Here is a 16,519-nt window from a genome sequence, read left to right on the forward strand (position 1 = left end):
TACAGTCTGTTAGAATTTTATTTTGAATGTGCAACAACGTATCAATGTACTTCAGAAGCTGAGGCAGGAGGATCACAAGTTGAAGGCCTGCCTAGGCAACTTAATGAGACCCTGGCCCCAAAATAAAAGGTCAAAAAGAGGCAGGCTCGGTGGTAGAACATTTGGCAAGTATTTGCAAGGCCCTGGGTTGAATTCTGAACAATACAAAATATAAACAAATAATCAAGAATGACCCCAAATGCCTAAATGGGATGACTTAAAAAAACAACCTAAAAATAATTTCAGATCTATATAAAATTTTCTGCAAGAACCGTTCCTCAAATGGTAATTACCTTGATATTTGTGCTCTCTCCTCTCTCTCTCTCTCTCTCTCTCTCTCTCTCTCTCTGTGTGTGTGTGTGTGTGTGTGTGTGTGTGAGAGAGAGAGAGATGTGTGTGTGTGTGTGTGTGTGTGTGTGTGTGTGTGTGTGTGTGTGTGATTTCTTTGCTGAATAAGTTGGGGGATAAGTTGTAGGTATACTGCTATTCCACCCCAAAATACTTCTGTATCTATTTCCCAAATCTATCTGCATATCTACAGTGCAGCTAGCAATCCAAGAAATTAAAAATCTCCTGGGCATTATGTGCAGACAACTTTCAATCATATGCAACCACTTCCCTTTCTAGAAAAAAGAAGTGTTTTCACTTTGGGAGAATTCTGGGTTTTTTTTGCTAGGACCTCTTTGAAAAGGTGGAGAATGTTGAAGTGTTAGTATATTAAACTTACACATCAGCTTTACTCTTAAAATGTGTATTACTGAGTCTGTACGTACAGTAGCCACACTACTGCGTCTGTGTCTTACTGTATCTAATGTAGGCGCTGCGGCTCTGTACTACTGAGTCTGTGTATTACAGCATTTATGTATGACCTATAACTACGTCCATCTTTCTCAATACTATAGCTATAACTACATGTCCACGGTTGGCAAAACCTTTATACATCTTTGGGCCAAAACAACGGCAGATTGTGGAATCCACGTGATTTAAGTCTAGCCAGTCTGTTAAACAACCGTTTGATCAGAAGCTGTACCTTCCTGTGGGCCACTCACAGATTCCGAAAGCCTTGGCCGTGACTTCGCCTCTGAGCCCGGCGTGAGTGAAATGGAAGTCTAAGGGTGTGTTTGCAAAGTGTTGTGGGACCTGGTGAGTTGGTTTGAAAACGTGTCTCGGTGAAACATGGTGCCTGCTGAACTGTGACACTGGGGTGACCCTCATTAGAGCCGGCTCCCACGAGCACATCGCGGGTCCTGAGAGCCAGGCACTGACCAGTCATAAGAGGAAAAGGCAACACTGGTCAAGGATTGACAGCTGACCACAGAAGGATTGGTACGATGGTGTTGACAGACAGGACTCGAGACTGTTTTATAAGCTATCGCGTGAATTCTATCAGACCTCTCCCAGGCAGCAGCTATGTTTCAGGGACACGATCTGACCTGTGGTTTATCCAGATCGCTGTAGTAATAAGCTAGGTTGTAAGAACATTTGCTTAACTAGATATGCTCCGGTATAGTAAACTTGTTATAAAACCAAGCCAATAAGGGCTTCCGTTGTTCCCGCTGGTTCCCGGGGACGGTAGGAGAGCAATCAACGTGTTCCTGCCAAGTCCTATCCATCCAGGTTTGTAAACGCTCTTTATTCCTCTCGGGAAATGATTTTAGTCTCAGGAAGGAAACACATGGCCTTCTTCTTACAGCTCAGCCTTCTTGCCAACTGCGTTTATTTCCCTTGGCCGGGCACTAATGGAGACTTTGATGAGCTGCAAGTGGTCACTCCAGCGGCGGGGAGACTGAGAGACCCACTGTTAAGGTGCTTGTTTGAGGACACTTCTGCCTTCTCTCTAAACACACGTCTTAGAGAGTCGTCACTGCCTCTGGGTGAAAGAAATACCCATGGGGCCTGGGTTACCTGCCACAATGGTTTCCTGCAAGTTGGGTTCCTCAGCAAAGCAACGTTGGAAAGTCAAAACAGTCCCATATCCAGCCTCCTTCGGTCTCTTCCAGTCCCTGCTGGGCTCAGTATACTTTAAAGCAAATTTCTGCTTTTTTGTTTTGTGCGTTTTTTTTTTTTCTTCTATAAGGTGTTAGCAATCTGTCTTATGTTCTCTCGCCCCTGCTGGGATTTATGGTCCAGTTCGTATTTTACTACACCATCTTGGCAGGTTACCCTACTTGAAATTCAAACCTAAGCAACTTGATGGGGGAACAGACATAAAAATATTAATTTGGTGGATATTAAAAAAAATCACACTGGTTATAAATCAGGGGCTGTCCACTGGTTCCTTTCATCATCTAAATGGTCCTTCTAACCAGACGACAAATCTTCCTGGGGAGGAGGGGGCGCTTAGAAGGTGGGGGTTCCCTTCCTGAAGTTTTGGAGACAGCTTACATCCAACACTTCCTCAAACCTGGTTTTGTTTTCTAAAGGTAATAAAAAGCCAGTACTTCTGGTATAGGCAGGCTAATTAGCCAGCCTCACAAAACACGCTCAGGGCTTAAAAGAAAAGTTGGCTTGGTCTGAAAGAAGTCAAGTTGTAGACTTTCTAAATGGTGATTAGGACGGGAGCTAGGAGACTTGGGGTGAATGTCATTCCTTTTGGAGGCACAGTGACGGGGTTGAACTACCCACTCTGCTCCAATGGTGATGGATCGAAGACTCTGGACTAAGGTTCCAGACGCCCGTATGCCAGAGTAGGTGTGTACCTGTGGCAGAGCTGGCTGGGAGACATGACTGGGAGACACGCTCGCACCTCCTGTCAGCCTTTGGGTGTTTGCTGGGGCCCACGACTAGACAAAGCCAGCAGGGGGAGGGGGAGGGTGGGGGCAGTTCCATGCCTGTTGAGTAAAATTGAAAAGCAGCCAAGGATCCTGTCTCCCGCAATCCTATTTTAACAGATTACTTCATTTCCGTCTCAGAACTGATCTTTACAATTAAAAGTTTCCTGATGGGTGCTTTACAATTTCATGAAAACTCGGGGAATCAGGTTTTTTTTTTTTTTTTTTTTTGACAACCGTGGGTGGTTGGAAAGATAAAGCTGTCCTTATCACAAACGTCCAGGCGGACAGACAGACAGACACACAGACACATGGACACGCAGTTTGTAGCTGTGATGGAACAGGATATTGAGGAAAAAGAGAAAATCTAGTGGCTAGGAGATGGTGACCAGTTTTCGACAGAAACTGAAGCAAGCTGCCGACGCCCACTTGCGTGCAGAACAGAGGTCCTAGCCAGTGCGGTGGGGCATTTCGTCTTTAAAGGAAAAATATTGCTAATAAACGGCTCATATGACTTTTTTTTTTTTTTTTTTTTTTTTTTTTTTTTTTTGCCATCTTCGGCGGCAGCGTTGAAGGGAGGCCTCATTTCTGCCTGAAGAACATAATGGTGAAAATGATTTCATCTTTAACGGATTGTTCTACCAGGTTACTGTGCAATCTCATCCTGACAACGCCTTGGACTTGAAAAATGACGCTCTCATCTCTAAGAAATGGAAGTTGGGAGAGGGTGTGGGTATTTGGCGCTGCGCTCTAAAGCAATTACGGGCTCTTCACGAGTCTCAGACAAGAATTGATTTTTAATTTTAGATGATTAAGCTGTGGGTGCAAGGGAGTTAGGATACGTGACCTTCTTTTGACCTTGAAGGTTGAATTCTTTTCGAACAGATTCAATAAGGAAAAGGAAAACTGTGTACAACAAAGTTCTGTCTTACTATTCCCAAGGCACTACCTGACTTCTCTCTTACCAAACCTTCCTGTTTAGAAAGACAGACAAATAGAGTCACATGTGGGGTGCTGGATGTGACCATGGTATATCTGAAGTAATGGAGGACAGGGGAGGGCATCAGATCCTCTGGAACTAGAGTTACGGATGGTTGTGAGCTGCCAGGTGGCTGCTGGGAACTGATTCCTGGGGTCCTCTACAAGAGCAGACAGTGTTCTCAGTCTCTGAACCATCTCCACAGCCCCTGAATACTGATTTTAATAGCCTCAGGTGAACCTTGAGAGGTCCTCTAGTGAGAGGCAGGGGGAACCTGTCTTTGTTGCCCTTGAGAGGCCCTAGGCCTCCTTCTCGAACTCTTCCAGTGGGCCAACCCTCTGTCCAGATTGATCCATCTTCCAATATCAAACGCACACAGAGGTCTAGAGTGTGGGCTCTGGACTCTCCTAGATTCCTCCCACCCTACCCTGGACTTTGCTCGAGGCCAGAGTCTTTTTGCTTTTTCATGACACAGCACAGCTTGAACCTTGGGCCTTGTGTAAGTCAGGGCCACACCCTCCCACTGATCCTCATCCACAGCTGTTCTACTTTGTGAAGATTTGAGGCAGACTCTTACTGTTCCCCGGGCTAGCCTTGGACCTATTCTGTAGTTTAGGAAGGCCCTGAACTTTCCGTCTTCCTGCCTCAGTCTCCCAAGAAGCTGGGATTACTGTCCTGTGCCATCTGGCCTGGTTTTCTGAGTCTTTCTGGAAAGTTTCCTCCTGCCTGTCAGATACTTAGCTCCTGTCAGATCTGTTCCTGATGTGACCTTCCCTGACATGAACTCCACAGCCGCTTGCCTGCTCTCTGTTGCCTCCGCCCTTTGGGACTTGGTGGCGATGTGTTCCCCTCTCTTGGGTTTCTTCCCTAGCTTAGCTGTGTGGTGCGTTTCTAGCTGGAGGTTTATGTCCTCTGTCTTTGCAGAATGGTAGCACACACAGGATTATTGCGTAGATGACACAAGACAGAGCACAAAGCCTGGCCCATAACCTGTGCTTCACGAACACCCAAACCCTCTCCCTCACAAGGGACTGTCATGCTCCTGCAGCCCCTTCCTTTCCATCCGGTGCGGAAAGACTTTAGAGTGTGTCCTCTAATTACTGAAAACCCAAGTCACTAGTGTGTCGCACTGTCTAATCAGCAGTTCACATTTTCTTTGACATTTCAGGGAAGGAGTGACCAAACACCCCTCTGGGCAGGGATGACTTGATGGGAAATGGATTCACCCTGTGAAGCAAATGCCTGAAAGAGAATTGATGGGAATCTGGCTGCTGATTCCGAGACCCCCGCAAGCCCAAATCCCAAATGCTAGGATGAGAAGGAGCTTGGGGATGCCATGACAAACTTCCCAGTTGCCCACAGCACTGCAGACCTCTAAGATGGACCGTGGGCGTGGTCAGCAGCTCAGAGAGGACTGAGGTAACACGGGGAGGGCCACGGTGCAGACACTTGAAAAGCCTGATCTTTTACAAAGAATGGTGACATCAAACCAGGACTCCACAGAGAGGTGGCCCGGCTTGGTGGACACCTGAAGAAGTGCTCTGGAAGCAAAACCTCAGAAAGTGACGGCGGCATCCCCACCGAGACAGAAGCACTGTTACAGAACACTGCACGCACATACATAAATGCTATAAAATTGGCGTAGACAGCCGGCAAACCATTAATTAACAGCAGCAAGGTGCTTCTCCAGGGAGGCAGCAGGGGGAAGAAGCCTTGGGCCTGGGTTCAGTTTTACTCATGATCTGATTTCGCCCTCATAAGAAAGAAGGTGAAGTGGAGGGAAAAAAGCCGCATAGATGCTGCAACATCTTTCGCTTTCCCTGCTCGCTGGCTCCGAAGGGAACAAACAAGAGAGCCATCACACTGCCTGCCTGTCTGCCAGCCGTACCCCCAAACCAGACGCCAAATGAGCACTGGGCATACAAGGATGTGCCCAGGACAGGATAATTGTGCCATAAATATAATTAAAGTCAGCAGGAAGACCATTAAGGAGAAAACCAAACTTTAAAAAAAAATTAGTACTAGTGAGGAAAATATCATACGTTCTTTTTATTCCAGTCTTAATTTTGTTTACATGATTCATATAGTTTGCCAGCGCATCCCCAGAGAACATTAGGATGGCACCGCATGCATAAACATTCATATATAACATGCAAATTAGGAACAATCTCAGGATTTATATAGAAATTACAGCCACTTCTGGCAAATTAATTCAATGACCGAAAAAGGCTTACTGTCTCTGTTCAAATCAAGAGGGGAAAATATTGGGCAAAGCAGATTTATTTATTCAGGAGGCCCGAGCCTTTGCCGGGCCTGATGTCCCTTTAGCCTGCAGATTTCCATTTCTTTTATTGGATATGTATTGGTGATTGAATTTGCTTTGAATTCGAGAGCAGTCGATGAGGGCCATAATGGGCTGTTTTAAGTGATAGCATTGCTAATATCATCATAAAACTCATTAGGCTGCAAGAGGTTTCTGTGGGGACATGGCAGAAAGAAGGAGGTTGCTTGAGTTAAAATATTCACGATATTGAGTCAGGCGGCCCCACGAGGGCGAACTTAACAGTTTATAGACGGAGAGACTGAGCTCCGGAGAAGATGTGGCCTGGCCGAGAAAATAAAGAAAATGATTTACAAAATCAGACCAGAGCCTGGGTCCACTCTCCAAAGCACTCCGTGAGCACACTGCTGGATTCGAATAGAAGGGGCAGGTGACATTCGAATACATTTTCATGAAAGATTTTTCTCGACATCGTTTGCTGGTGATGTTCCCTCTGGGGACTTGGGTACACTGGCTGTAAGAATGACACCTTTACCGTTCTTGTGTTCATGTCTTTCTCAATGTGGCTTTCTAGCCCTCCTTTTTGGGAGAGGGCAGTATGACTTACGTTAACCCCCTGTAACACAGTGATGGCGGCTGAGCCTGCTTCACCAGGTTCTCTCTTGCTAGCTATGGGAACAGGTTCCAGCCGGCCTGCAGGAGGGCTGAGAGGGCAAATATTTGGAATATAATTATACCAGAAATTAATTCTTGCTGATCTGAACAACAGTCCTTAATTTCATCTGTAAGTCAACACATTGAGGAGATCCCAGATTCCACCACTCTGTATCAGTCGGTTGGCCACAAACCCATCACAGGGCCCAGCCAAGAGATCTGTGCCTAGACCATGACTGAAGTCGGATGTATGAATGAGCGCAATGAAGGCCGAGGGGGAGGGGGAGGGGTAAGTATGGAGTTCTTGGTACACACAAGGTTCTGGATCTTAGGACACACACTAGGTTGTACTGGTACGCCAGTAAACACTTGTAATACTTGTATCCAGGAAGTTAAGGCAGGAGGATTATGCATTTGATGCCAGCCTGAACCACATAGGGAAACCCTATCTCAAACAAACAAAAGATTTAAAAAGTTATCCAGTGGAGGCCATCAGAAATGCTCTTAGACTCATGAGTAAAAATACACACTGGCACATAACACACAGTCTGTGTGTTTCTTTGTTACATGGTGTTTGTTTTGTTTTGCCTTGTTTTACTGTTGGAAAGGGCCAGGAACTCTCTATGTAGAACAGGCTGGCTTCCAGTTCATAGAGATCTGCCTGCCTCTGCCTGCTGAGTGATGGGACTAAAGGTGTATATTATTACCACAGGGCAGGTTCTTAGTGTCTTGACAATGGGGCTAACATAACGATTGTCAACGTAAAAAGAGCCGGTCCCTCCCGCAGGCTGGCTGGGCCTTGTTTCCACAGCTAGCAAGAGAAAGCACGGTGAAGCCAGCTCAGATTCCATTACGTGTTGTCCTGGTCAAAGTCAGTCACACTGCCAGGCTCAATTTGTGACTCAGAAAGCCACAACGTGAGAGAAGGGATCAGATTGGCTTGCAGATGAGAGTCGTCTGATCATCCTGATATTGTCTATGTACTCTATGCAGAAAAGAGGTATTTTCACGTGCATTCTGGGGCTCTGGAATCTATAATGAACACACACAGAAGAATGGATGCCTTGTGTGTAGAAGGTCTTGCTCTTGTTCTAATGCTCTGTTTTAAATGATCAGTCTGAGGTTATGTCTGTTAGAGAAAACAGAGACAGAGGAAACAATGGCTTTTGGGATCTCCCTGGGCCCTGTGCCGTGGCTTAGGTCCTGTCCTTTTTTGGCTCTCTTCTTCACCCTTCGCACCTCTGTGTGACTTGGGTGCCAGTCATCTCAGGGCCAAGCATAAACACCACTCAGGAGTTGCTTTTGCAAAGCTCGGCTTCTTGCCTCTCTCTCTTCACTGAACTCCTTGCCTCCGTGTAACACCTGGCAGCTTTCAAAGCTCTTCCGCATTTGTCCCTTCCCTGACTTCCATAGCCTCCCTTGAGAACTGTTGTCACCTTGTTGAAGAGGAAGAAACCAAGGCTCAGAAAATCCAAGTGACTTAAAGTAGCTAACAGCCAGGCTAGTGACACAGTTAGGCTAGAGTCCAGACTCCCACTCTCCAACCTTGAACTTCTGGTATGCTCTGCTATCTCCAGCCTGGGGTTTTCAGCCAGGTGCTCAAAGGTTACCTGAATAATGCTCTGTCTAGGGTGAGTCAAGTGGAAACAAGGTATTCTTAAAGGAGGCCATTAGAAGCCTCCAGACCTCCGCCTTAGGAGGTACAGATGACTGAGGACCTTATAAATGCCTGCACCTTGTAACAGCCTGCCTGGGGTTCCAGAACACAGTCCTGCATTGTGGATTAATCACTCCATATCTATGTTTTAAAACCCTGTTATGGGTCTTTTAAAGGTGTGTTTAAAGATGTAATGCTCCACCAAGAGGCATGGTCCATTTCAAAGCCGAGCTGTTTGCAGGCTGCTGCTACAGTAGGGTTATTAAGAGCAGAGGTAGTGGTAGATCTCTGCCTTCTTCAGGCAACTTCTTTCTCTTTGACTCTATGCAAGGAAGGCATTAGCTGCCACTGCGGCGTGGTGTCTGCCTTATCCTTTGCTTCCTCTGGGTTCTGGAGCACCAGGCAATGATGCTGTTAATGGACTTGGAGCGACCGGTTATCCTGATTCAACTTGGACTGAGCTATGTCCTGGCCTGTGAGACACTCAGTGCTGAAACTAGGCCAGCCACCAGCAGCACCTGGCCACCCTATCCCATCCTCTGTGTAGATCCTTCCAGAGGACAGAGGGGCAGGTCATTCCCCCCTGACGCAGCTAGTGTCTTCTTCGTCATCTGCTCTCCACACAAGATCTGAGGTGTGGAGAAAGCTGTGGCTGGGAGACTTAAAGTCATGATGAAGGAGGAGACTGGCTTCCAGAACCAGGCTGCATGAAACCATGGACGAAGATGCTTGGGAATTAGGAAATCCTGCTCAGTTATTGACTTGTGCTCGGTCCCTAACTCCCTGTACCTCTGCTTTCCTCTGTGTGAAGAAGGGAAACCCACAAAAGTCAGAATTTTCAAAGTCTCATTATGAAGGGACCGATACATCCCTCTCCTCATTATCCTAGGCCATTTTAGTTGACCTTCCAGGACCGTCTCACCAGGCCCCCTTGAAGGCTTTCTTTTCCCTCAGTCTAAATGAGGAAGGCCAGTCAGAGCCAGTCACAGAGTAAACTCTCAAGGTTCCTGCTTATCTCCTGAAAAATACTGGAAATGTTTTATATTTGCCTTTCTGATGAAGTTGTTACCACTAGCTGAAATCATTACTTAAACTTAGTAAGATTTAAGCTTTAGTTCCTGAGTCACCAGAGACCGCTTGAGTCGTGGGGGTGGGGGGGAGATCATGGGAAGGATTTAGTCCGTTAACTACAATTAAGTGTGGCAGAGGCAGTGAGGTTTCGAAGGTCAAGTTAAAAGCTCCACAGCAACCACCCCTTCACTGACACCGAGGAGAAAGGCAGGGAGCCTTTACGCCAGTGCTGGGACTGGTTAAACATAGACAGTACCTGAAAGTAAGGCAGATCTCAAAATGTATGTCTGAAAGCAGAATTGCTGTCCCTCTTGAGGAAGCAAGAGATGTTTTCTGCAATTAAAGCCTCAGTAGGGGTGTTAGTATCCAAGAGCAGATATTCAGCTCCAACTACATCCCCGAAAGTTGTGAGATCTAGGGTAGCTTCCCTCTTTTTAGTCAGAGAGAGAGAGTAGGCTGGGTCCCTAGCATCTCCATTATGGGATCTCTGCTGCGATGACATCTCCTGGCTTTACTGTCAACGCTGATAGGATGATGTATACCCATCCTTGATCGTAGCCACAGATGTGGCTTCTTTACTGCTCACCGAGAGCATCACTGGTTGCTCTCTCGAGGCCCACAAACACTCACACTTGGGCTGATTCTAAACCTGACCCACGTGGGGAGAGGCCTCGCTAATTTCTCATGGGTGCAATGGCCCTGGTCATGACTGTGCCTCCTTCCTCCACAGTGGGCTGTGCTAGCCTGTGTTTCAGAAGGCCCTTTCGGCACCCAGCAGCTTCCCAGCACCCCAGTGCATGTGCTTAGGTGTCACACACTTAAGAGACCCAGGAGACAAGGCCGCTGGGGGGGTCCTTCTTAGTTCCTTTCACAACAAATGCTTCTTCCTTCACTTTTCTTTCTCTTTCCCTCTCTCTCACTCTCTTCCTCTCTCCCTCATTCCCTTCTTTCCTTCCTCTCATGTAATCCAGGCTGATTGTGAACTCATTAAGGAGGCCAGGACCTTGAACCTCTGATCCTCCTGCCTCTACCTCCTCAGTACTAAAGTTACAGATGTGCACTGGGAGGCTTGGTCTATGCAGAGCTCAAGATCAAACCTATGGTTTTGACACCCCTGGTTCCTTCCTTGCCTTTCTTTCAAATTCTCCTCAGGTAGAGATTTCCACGGTGTCCTCTAGACACCTGGTCTGGTTAAACATAATCAACCTGCCCAGGACTGTCTCTCTCTCCTGAGTGCAACCCTAACTCCTCTTCTTCCGACTAGGACATCCCCTGTCTTTCCTTCCTCATTCTCTATTTGATGTAGACTCTGGTGCATTCTTACTCGCACCTTTGCCTTCCGGGACTTGCTGCAGTGCATTCTCCTTTTTGTTTTCTGAAGAAAAGCCTGAGGTTCAACATGGTACAGACTCCGAACGTTAGAACCTGGCTAGGAAGTATTAACCCAACTGCCCCAGGGCCTGAGAGCATCACACAGCTGTGGGAGAGCCAGAGGAGAGCCCCCGCCCATTGGAGGTGATGCTTCTGTTATGGAATGACCATGTCCACTCCCATTTGGAGGTTTAGATTTCTCACTTCACCCATTAGCCATCTCTGGCTCTTATGCTAAGACTTCCCTGTTGGGTCACCACACCCAGAATTTGTTTCTGTCCTCGAAATCAAATAAATCAGTTTCCCCCTGATGTGACACACACATGAGATAAAAGAACAAACAGCCTTTGTTTGGGGTTCAGAGGTGCCGTGTCTCTGGGTGTGCGGCAAATCGTGGCAGAAGATAGCAGTGTGTGTGTGTGTGGGGGTGTTCACTTCCAGGTAGCTAGGAAAGAGAGAAGTTGAAATACTGTCCTTAAAGGGCACCCCAGTAGGCGTCCTAGTAGGTTTGACATTTTGGCATTCTGCACTTCCAAATATATCGATGGGATGGCAGTCAGAGCCCTCAAGATCCAATGGTGTCTGTAAGTACACAAACACACACACACACACACACACACACACACATGCAGAGAGAGAGAGAGAGAGAGAGAGAGAGAGAGAGAGAGAGAGAGAGAGAGAGTTTTACTAGTTCTCTTAGAGCCTCTTAATCCAGGGTGTCCAGGATCAGGATCATCATCACAGCAGTCTTCCAAACTCTTAGCAAGGCTGTAAGAGGGGTCCTTGAGGCCCAGCTCTCTGCACATATTACCCTCTCCTGCCATGTGCACTGGCCCCATCTGTCCTTACAAAATGAAGCCACAGACTTACACTTCTTCCACTCATTCATTCCAAAAATGTCTATTCTACAAACAGTCAAAGGGCAGGCAAGCATTGAAGGGGGATTAGGCAAAAAGAGAGCTTCAGCTAAATGACCAAGTGGGAAGCACTAGATCCACGGATCCTCTGGAGGATGCCCTTCACCAACATATATCGATCAAATTACCCCTGTGAGATACCCTAAAGAGACGGGAAATATGCTCTATTCTAGGCAGAAGGACTTTCTATTTAGTGAAATGAAATAGTGATATTTAGTGATAGCTACCTATCACTAATATACATAGTATAAAAGTAAGAACAAACAAGATAGGAAATAAACAAACAAAAAAACTCTTTAGGGGCTGGTGAGACGGCTCAGTGTGTAAAGGCACTTGCCTGGAAAATGTGGTGACATGAGTTCAATCCCTTCATTCCACACAGAGGTGGAAGGAAAGAACCAACTCCACAAAGTTGGCCTCTTATCTCCACAAGTGTCTTAGTGCATGAGCACCATCAGTATACAAACACACACACACACACACACACACGCATACACACATATATACACACATACACACACATGCACACATACACACAGATGCGCATGCACACACATATACACACACATACACACATATACACACATACACATGCACATACACATACACACATGCACACACATATACACACATATATACCTACACATGCACACATACACATACACACATACACACTAATAATGAAATTTGAGTAAAAAAAATGATAACAATATATGGTGATTTATACCTTTAATCCTGGAACTGGGGAGGCAGAAATGGGCAGATATCTGAGTTCGAGGCCAGCCTGTTTTATACAGTGAGCTCTAGGAGCCAGAGAAACCCAGTCTCAAATAAAACCAACCAACCAACCAACCAACCAAACAAACAAACAAACAAAAAACCAAAAACCAAAAAAACAAAAGACAAAAAAACCCAAAACCCCAAACCCCCAAAATGTTTGATTTTTGTTCTCTGGCACTAGGAGGTGTTTGAATACTAATAATTTTCACTCGTTCCACGAAGTGATAGAGATTACAGTTCCTCTAATCACAGAGGGAAATTGAGCCATAGGATGGCAATTTACCTGCGTAGACTTGCACAGGTGGCCAGTGGCTGGGCCAGCACAGCAGGCAGCCTGCCCTGATGATTGGAAGTTGGCACAACCTGGGCAGGCGTGTTCTCTGGCCTCCCAGATGAACAGATGCTTGACTTATGTTAACTTTAGGATCTGCCTTCCAAAACACCACTGTGTCCTAAAGAGGAGCAGTTGGATTCTCCTAAACTTGGCTCCCAATTTAATAAGCAGAAGAGGCCAGTTTAAGTTTGGCTTCTCCATCTTTGATGCCCTTGATGGATTTCCCTAGACCAAAAAACAAGATAGCCCATTATAGAGGACAGTGGATGACGATTGGCCGAGACCTTTAAGAATAAGTCTGTCTCAGAATTTAACTTTGCAGGCTTAGTGTTTGTAACATGGAATCTGGAGCTACTTCACATTTCCAGTATTTTCATATGAGGAACCCACATACTGACATACTATTATGCATTCAGAGGCATAGATACTGGTCCTTGTGTCTCCCTTAAGTCCAGAAAGAAGCAGCAGTTTGAAAAATGCTATTAACACATACAATCGGGAATACATTAGAAACCTCTTGGTAGCTGTTTTGAGAGAAGGGATTCCCCTGGTTAGGAACAGTATTGTTCCTCTCAATCAGCAAGGTAATGAATCTCTCCTGTCTGTGTCTGGAGATGGACAGCCACAGTCAGAAGGCTTCCTCGTATGACTAAGGTCTCCACCAACGCCAGAAGCTCGAAGTTTCTGTTTGTTTGTTTCTTTTCTGGAAAGGCTTCAAGTCTTTGTAAGAGAAACTATGTGTAGAAGAGGCAGGCGTTGCTGAAAAATAAAACAATTATCAGCACCTCTCATGAAGAACAGTAATTATTTTTTCTAAAGTAATAAACCATATAATTAGAATTGATCTGGTGTTAGTCAGAATTTTCAAACATGGGCTGAATTAATAAAAACGCTTTCTTCCTCCCACCTCTTCCTTTATTTTTGGAGTTTGTTGGAATACAAAGAGGAAGTGAGCCCATCTGTTTCTGATACTTCCAGACTTGAATATCAGAGTGGTTTGAAGCACTTTTTTTGATGGTTAGCGCGCGTCTCTAAAGCATTTTCCATACGGTTGAAGCCCATTCCTTAACTGACAAGAAGTTTGTTTTCACGGATTTTGTAGACGCCACCTTGACACTTAGAAACGAGAAAGGTCAGTTCCTTAGTTGTGTTATCCCTTGACTCGGTTATTTTCTTTACTCACCTGTAGGGAGAAAAATCCCCAAAGAAACAGAAAGGAACGCACCCATACTTGATTCTCAGGGTTTTCCGTAGTGTCTCATCTCCTAATTCTCCTTTGCCACCAAAGTAGCCTTTTTTTGTTAGGAAAGAACTGCCCTACTCGGGAGGTGGGGAAGGACTGTGGACGGAAGGAAACTGGAGACTTCTTTCTGTAGAAGGATGGTGGGTAGGTGCACAGAGAATAAGCTGCCGCTCTGATGGTGATACCCCAGCTTCCAGACTGGCTCAGAATTGGGCACTGCGCCTGTGTGTGGGGTGGGAGGCGCACCCCACAAGATCACCCTGGGGATCTTGTTAAGCCTACCTTAGTAAGCCCAAGGCGCGGGCGCCTCTCAATGCTAAACCCCTGCTGGAGCACATCTCTTGCCCAGAGACTCGCATCACGGACAAACAGAATCGGAAACGTCGACTTCTACTTTCTGACCCCTTTTGCATTTACGGAGGTAGTTCTACTTAGTTCTAAAGTTGTTTATCAAAGGCCCAGCTTCAGCTGAGAAACTTTTGACGTGCAGAGCAGGAAGGGCTTTGTCTCCTCAGCAGGGAGTTAGACGGCTCAGCCAGCGCAGGAAGCCCAAGGTCCCTAGCAGCTGTGGAATGACTTTGGGACCAACGTCGATATTAAGAGTATATTGTTTGGATAATAGTTTTTGTTTTTCAGTCAATAAAAAAATTCTAAGCAGGAAGTAAGAAAAGAAGAAGGGACTATACAGCACAGGCTGTCGCTTTCTGGACACCTAGCCACGCCTCTCTCTGTCCCTCCCCAAAGCCTTAGCTCCCTCTTCCCTGCTTTCCTTCATCTCATCTGAGAGATCATAGTAAAGAACGTGTGCAGCTTGAATTATTTTATTACTGTCTATGACCACTACCTTTTCAACGTATGCATATGTGTTACTTGTAAATTTGTACAGGGAAAAGGAAAACAACTCACAAAACAAATAGAACAAAACAAAACACTATGCTAAACTGGCCAGGAAAGAAGCTGGTGTATGGTGTGTGTGTGTGTGTGTGTGTGTGTGTGGTATGGTGTATGGTGTAGTGTATGGTGTATGGATGGTTTTAAAATGGCCATGGTGTATTACTGTGTGTGTGTGTGTGTGTGTGTGTGTGTGTGTGTTGGGGGATGTGTTTTGGTTGAGGAGGGGGAGGAGGAGGAGGAGGAGGAAGAGGAGGAGGAGGAGGAGGAAGGAGAAGGAGAAGGAGAAGGAGAAGGAGGAAGAAGAAGAAGAAGAAGAAGAAGAAGAAGAAGAAGAAGAAGAAGAAGAAGAAGAAGAAGAAGAAGAAGAAGAAGAAGAAGAAGAAGAAACAACCCCCCCAAAGATCACTCATGTCCGGGAGTGGGAAGAGAAAAGAGAAAGGGGTTAAAAAGCAGAAAGAAAAAAAATTTAACAGAAAAAAAAAAAAAAAAAAACCCATACAACGACTTTTGCAAGAATTCAGCCTACAAAGACAGTCCCCAGTTGATAAAGGCATTGTGCACCCTGCACTCAGCAGCATTTACAAAGTCAAGGCATTAAGGACCTGACTGAGGAGGGCTTGCTGAATAAATCCCGTTAGATTCTTAGGAGTGGATGGGACCACCAATCCCCAAGACATAGAGAAACCCTGAGGTCACGGAAGAATTCCTTAATTTACCGAGGCTATTTTAAACAGCTCCATGGTTTAAAATTCAGAATGTATAACATAAGTGGCATTTTTGAAATGCAAAAAGATACCCAGAAAAATTCCAAGAATATATTTACATATTATTTGTATATAAAATAATTTAAGATATATAAAGCAAATATCTATTTACATATATACACACACAGGTAAATATGCATATATATGCAGTGGCTTTCATTGGTTAAGGATGAATTTTGCCTTCCTTTATTCATTCTTTTAAATTATATTATGAATATATATGTATATATAAATAATTTTGGTGTTGAAGATATATCCACAGAACAAAATGCATTTTGAAACCTGCATTAGCCCATACATGGCAACATTTAATGATTAATGACTTTTAAGAATCAGGAAAGCCCCACGTGTACCAACATCATGTTTGGAATTTAATCAGGATATTAGCCAGTGGCTTTAATATCTGCACAAAACTGCTCACGAATGACACTGATATTTGCATCTACTCTCGGAGGCTAAGGAAGGGAGTCTTGTTGTTGGTGACTCAGTAGTAGTTATTTTTCTCCTCAAAAATCTGTACCATTCCCCCCCTGGAAGTCAGAAAACTATTTTGAGCTCACAATTTAGAATGTTTCAGTGTTCGCCATCATGGAAGTCTGTAAATAACCACGCACATGAGCCGGCAGGCAAATGGTGATAGTACGGATATTTAAAAAAATATTCCTTTCTACCCCAAATTAACTTTACAGTTAAGTTCAAGGGAATAACATTGTTCCGGTGTGGGGGTGGGGGTGGTGGCGACTTTGAATTGTCCTTTCAACCGA

The sequence above is a fragment of the Rattus rattus genome, chromosome 6, assembly GCF_011064425.1.
Source record: "Rattus rattus isolate New Zealand chromosome 6, Rrattus_CSIRO_v1, whole genome shotgun sequence".
Taxonomy (NCBI): Eukaryota; Metazoa; Chordata; class Mammalia; order Rodentia; family Muridae; genus Rattus; species Rattus rattus.